Source organism: Helianthus annuus, chromosome 5 (genome assembly GCF_002127325.2).
Source record: "Helianthus annuus cultivar XRQ/B chromosome 5, HanXRQr2.0-SUNRISE, whole genome shotgun sequence".
In the NCBI taxonomy this organism is placed as follows: Eukaryota; Viridiplantae; Streptophyta; class Magnoliopsida; order Asterales; family Asteraceae; genus Helianthus; species Helianthus annuus.
Genome location: NC_035437.2, coordinates 65,325,137 through 65,330,896, shown reverse-complemented (window position 1 = coordinate 65,330,896; position 5,760 = coordinate 65,325,137). Strand labels below are relative to the sequence as shown.

General features: G+C 40.5%; 1 non-coding gene across 1 annotated transcript; it reads left to right on the top strand.

Annotated features, from left to right (window-relative positions):
• Positions 1 to 5,031: 5,031 nt before the first annotated feature.
• LOC118492886 lies at positions 5,032 to 5,138 on the top strand. Its single transcript, XR_004894887.1, has one exon. It is a non-coding gene; the product is annotated as a small nucleolar RNA R71 (small nucleolar RNA).
• Positions 5,139 to 5,760: the final 622 nt, after the last annotated feature.

Sequence of the window (5,760 nt, the reverse complement as noted above, 5' to 3'; positions counted from 1 at the left end):
CACAAAAGCTTTTAATACCGGTTTATCCTCAACGTCTAATCAAATCAAAAATTTAGAAAATGGTTTTAAACTAGAAAAATAAAACTAAAATGTTGAAAATAAAAACAGATAGACAAGATAAATCACTTGGATCCGACTCGCCTTTAGGGTAACCTTTGATTATTACCGCACTTTTACACTTTTTAAGAGATTATCTTAGTTATTGTAGTAGGCCCCTCTTTTGAAGGTGACGTTACCATCAACCCAGTAGTTTGAGTCAGCAAGGATACAATCCTAAAGGGTCGGATTATTGAAAGATAATTAATTAAGTTATTAATGCATATTGTGGTAGGACCCTCTTTTGAAGGTGACGTTACCCTCGGCTAAGTAGTCTGAGTCAGCAGGGATACAGTCCTAAGTAGTCGGGTTAAAGATTTAATAGTAGCTTACATATGAGGGGATCAAAGAGTTTGGACCTCATTGGGTATTGAAGGAGGTCCTACTAAATTTGACCCAGGTCCTTGCAGGATCTATACACTGAACAATGGCAAGACTCTTATATAACCATTCCCTTAACCCCCGACCATGTAGCCAACATATCTCCATATAGACCGTGGAGATATGAATGATGTAAATCTTTTATTTTATATAGACGGTAAAATAATGCCATGACACCACGGACAAATGATAAGGAAGAATCACCTTCAACATATAAAACTAGTTATTAAAGTTATTAATACATAACCAAATAAAAAGTGCGAAAAGATTAAAAATAAAAAGTATTACACTAAATGCTTGTCTTCACCAAGTGATGTAAGAGACTTAGGCAAACATGGCCTTTGATTGTCAAGAACTCTTACGATCAATCTTAGATCCCGAGACTACTCACACACTCTATGATGGATGATGGATGATGGTGGTGGATGATGTTGTTGTGGTGGTGGTGGAGTGTGGGTGAAGTGTGAGAGAGGTGGTGTGCAAAGGGATGATTTGCAAGTGAGCCAAGCACCCCTATTTATAGCCTGAACAGAAGCTTGGGCACGGCCCCGTGTCTATCCCTCTTCTCTTTCTTCATTAATTGCAGTTTGTCTGCATTAGTTGACCATGCCCCCGTGTCCGCTGGGCACGACCCCGTGTGTAGAAGCGTATCTGTACTATCAAGATTTCCTAAGATTCTGCGAATCTTAGAGTTGACCACGGCCCCGTGTCTGCTGGGCACACCCCCGTGGTGGGTGATAGAAGGTTCTACAACTTTTTCTTTTCTGCTGACACTTGGGCACGCCCCCGTGCTCACTGAGCACCGGGTGTGTTCAGCCTTCTGTTTTCTTGTTTTTGCTTGGGAAGATGCTGTCGAGGGGTCGGGCATGCCACGTTTATTCCTTTTCTTGTATTTATGTTAGATTTAGCTGTCTTTTTGGTTCTTTTGTTAATTTGAGCTCATTTAATCCTGAAAATACAAAAGGAAGACAAAAGCACACTTTTTCCAACATTAGTACTAAAAAAAGGGTTAGTTTTATGCCACAATTGATGTAATTTATATGTTGCATTTTGCGCACATCAAATACCCCCACACTTGAATCTTTGCTTGTCCTCAAGCAAAACTCTTTATAATGTGGCTTTTCACTCCCAAACGGAATGGGTAGAAGAGAAGGTTTTTGGGCTTGTCATAGAGTGTCGGGATTCCAAGATTTTTATTAGGTTTTATTTTTATTTTATCTACAATCCTATTCGTCATGATTTATTTAAAACATTACATAAGATAAATTACTTATTACGGCATAACATGCCTCTTTAAAATTCCATTTATATATAAGTTCACATACCTCACAGGAAATCACTCAACACTCGGCCGAAAATGTATTTTTGTGAAACACTCGAGAGCGGCATGGAACTTACTCCTACCATATGCTTGCCAAACAATCAATCCTCCTCCTTTTTAACTATATACCTTTGTAAATATCAAGAGGACTTTTGTGGTGAAGGGTTAGGCTTGGGTTAAAGCTAGGTGGTTGGGTTAGTGGTTAGTAGAAAATGGCGAAAGGCGTAAAAAACGTCAGTTTTCGTAAGACTATTTATTTTTCATAACTTTTTATTTTGATGAAGCAATTCTTCAAACAAATTTGTTTTTGATAAACTTCTTTGTTTATTTCTTTTGACTTCATCATTATCATTTTTTTTATAAGGAAGTCATAAGAAAAACCGAGCTTTGTTACTAAAATAAAGGGTTTAAAATGAAAAAGGTTTTGGTGGGTAAAAGGCTGTTTGTTTTGAGTTAAGAAATGAAAAGGTTTAGGCTCAAAGGGGTTAACTAGGGGGATTTTGGGTAGGTGGTAAAATAAAGAAAAATAATGGTGTAGAAATAAAAAGGGTTAGTCCTAATGCCTCCATCGTTTACTTACTTGGGTTTAAGTTGGTAAGGACCGGGAATGTATCGTCGTGGCAAGTTCTAGAGTTGTAAGAAACCAAGCGGCTATTCACACAAGAAACAAAAAATGAGCATTTAGTTTAAAGATATGTATTTGTATGCTCAATAAAGGCTCAAAGCTCACTTTTTGTGGGAATGGGTTTTTATGTGATCAAATATATATATAATCAAATTTTAACTAGATTTGTCATGTCGTTTCATAATTTTCTTATGTTGGTTCTTTTTATCACGACGCTATACGTTGTAAATTTGTAAAAACATAACCCTTTTTAAAACTTGTAATTCCCAACTTAACTCAAGACAAGTAAAAAAAATGAAAAATTTTTGAAAAAAATTGGGGTGATTAGCGGTTCCAATAGAGTTTTGTGTAAGGCTTGTGAGTAGGACTTGCAAAAATTCAAGGTTTAGCATCCCCCCACACTTAAATTACACATTGTCCTCAATGTGTCCCAAAAATAAGTTTTTAGGTTGATTGAATGTGTAAAAGTGTGTGAAAAAGCAAAAATTTATGTTACTGAGCGTCTGGACACGGCCCCGTGGTGTCCGGGCACGGCCCCGTGGTGTCCGGGCACGGCCTCGTGTTCAGATCGCCAGTAACAGAAATTGGTAAACAGAAACAGAAGCCTGGGCATGGGGGCGTATTCAGCGAGCACGCCCCGTGTCCAGTTACCTGAACTGGGCGTTTCCTGCAGATTGTGCAGCACGGGGCCGTGTTGGGTGGGCACGGCCCGTGCTGAACCTGCCGTAACGAAGAAAAAATTTCGGGCGGTCCTGTTTTTGTGCATGGGGTGTTGGTGCAAGTTTCCCTTGGTATCCTTCACCATCTTGAGTGTGTTTTATTCCTGAAAATTAAAACTAGACTAGAAAACATAAAAATTAATCTAAGCTAAACTAAGGATAGTTCCGCGGAATGCCTCCGTGGTGCACCACGTTTATAAGGGTCCTTGGCTAGACCCAAAGCCAGTTAATGACACTCAAGTGGGATGTGTTGCATCCCATGTTGCACCGTCGGAGAGCATCATCCAAACGTGAGTCTATGACCTTCATGTATTTGACCGGATCGTCGTCTTCTACTCTCTTTCCAAATCCGAACTTCATTTCCTTGTTTCCAATCCTCAATGTTAGTGTTCCACCATTCATGTCTACTACAGCGTGGGCCGTAGCTAGGAAGGGTCTTCCTAAGATGAGTGGTACTTCGGTATCTTCCTCCATATCTAGTATGACAAAGTCGGCTGGAAAAACGAATTCACCGACTTTGACTAATAGATTTTCAGCGATACCTTATGGGTATTTTACGGACCTATCGGCAAGTTGTATGCTCATTTTTGTAGGGCTTGTTTTTCCTAGGCTGAGTCGGTTGAACATTGATGCGGGCATGAGGTTTATGCTAGCCCCGAGGTCGGCTAGTGCATTACGAATGGGGGATTCCCCAATTGAACAAGGAATTGTGAAGCTTCCAGGATCGATCTTCTTTTGTGGGAGTTTGTTGAGTTGCAAGGTGGAGCATTCTTGCTTAAATTAACTAATTGCAATGATTCAATTTTCCTTTTGTTAGTGAGGAAGTCCCTCATGAATTTTGAATATTTAGGCATTTGGGTTAGGAGTTCAATAAATGGAATATTAACATGCAATTGTTTTAGTAATTTTTCGAACTTTGTGAATTGCTCATCGGTCTTTTGACGAATTAGCCGACCGGGGTATGGAATCAGAGGATTCTTGGTAGACTCTTGATTTGGTGTAGGAACCGTCTCTTGTTGGAGTGTTGGCGGAGTTGTGGACTGGCTAAACCGGATCATTTCAGTTGAAGGCAATGGGGCCTCTTCGGGACCTACTGTACGGTTTCTCAACGTGATGAGATGTACTTGTGCCTTTGGGTTGGTTTCGGTATTACTTGGTAACGCGACTTGTGGTCTCTCGGAGAAATTTTGAGCTATTTGATTTAATTGTTTTTCAATGTTTTGAATACTAGCTTGTTGATTTCTAAAATTTGATTCCAATTGTTGAAATCGATCCAAGTTTTTCTTTTCGGTGTCGGAGATGAGGCGAGATACGGTATCTTCAAGCCTCTCTCGTCCCCCTTGTTGTTGAGAGAAATTTTGTGACTCGTTTCTTGGTTGCTGAAAGTTTGTTCGTTGATTTAGATTTTGTTGGTTACTACCATTGCTGGATTCTCTCCAACCAAGGTTAGGGTGGTTACACCATCCTTGGTTGTAGGTACCCATTGTAGGACCCGGCGTCCTAGGTCTATTATCAATGTAGTTTACCGTTTCCGTTTGATCATCTAATTCTTTCATATAACTCCAATTTTCATGTGGCCCACCACACCCCTCACAAGCCATAACCGAGACCGTTTTTGCCATTTCTAACTTTTTTTATTTTTGAAGAAAGGGCCTCGATTTGGGCTTGTAAAGAAGTTCTTTCGTCAACCTTATGGGCGCCCGGGGTAATAGATTTATTTCCTCAGGGAGTGTGCCACTGAAAATTGGTTTGAGAAATTTTCTCAATTTGATTATAAATTTCATTTGGGCGGCGATTACCTAAAAGTCCCCCCAGAGCTAGAGTCAAGTGTTTGTCTTGTGTGTGGCAACAATCTATTGTAGAAAATGGATACCTGTTGCCAAACCGCAAGACCGTGATGAGGACACTTTCTTAGTAGCTCCTTGAACCTTTCCCAATTTTCATATCAGGATTCCCCATCTTCTTGTGAGTATGTATTAATTTCAGTCATTAATTTAGCTGTTTTAGCAGGAGAGAAATACTTATATAGAAACTTTTGGGCTAGTTCATCCCAGGTGTTTACCGAGCCAACTGGGAGGGCATTGAGCCAAGCCTTAGCACGGTCTTTTAATGAGAATGGAAACATTCGAAGGCGGATGGCGTCATTTGATGCTCTGTTGATCTGAAAGGTATCACATATTTCCAAAAAGTTTGTAATATGCAAATGGGGATCTTCATCCGCGAGCCCGTGAAAGGTTGCGGAATTTTGGAGCATTTGAATCAAATGCAGCCGATGTTCGAAGTTGTTGGCATCAACATTCGGTGCATTGATAGCAGCACCAAGATTACCTACGGTGGGCCGTAGGTAATCCATGAGGGTACGTTGGTCCGCCATCGAAAGTAGGTCCCCCGAGACTTTCTCTTGATTTTTAGCTTTACGTCTTTTTCTTAGAAAGCGTTCGGGTTCGTCTAGGGGCTCTTTTATGTCTCTGCTGGAACTGGAGCTCATACACTATGTAGAGAGTTCAGGTGTAGCGCCTGGGTTCCACGTCCTACAACAAAAACAAAAAAGTAAGTTGGTCAGAAGGTTCACCACGGCCCCGTGCTCAATGAACACGACCCGTGGTTCGAGATACAGT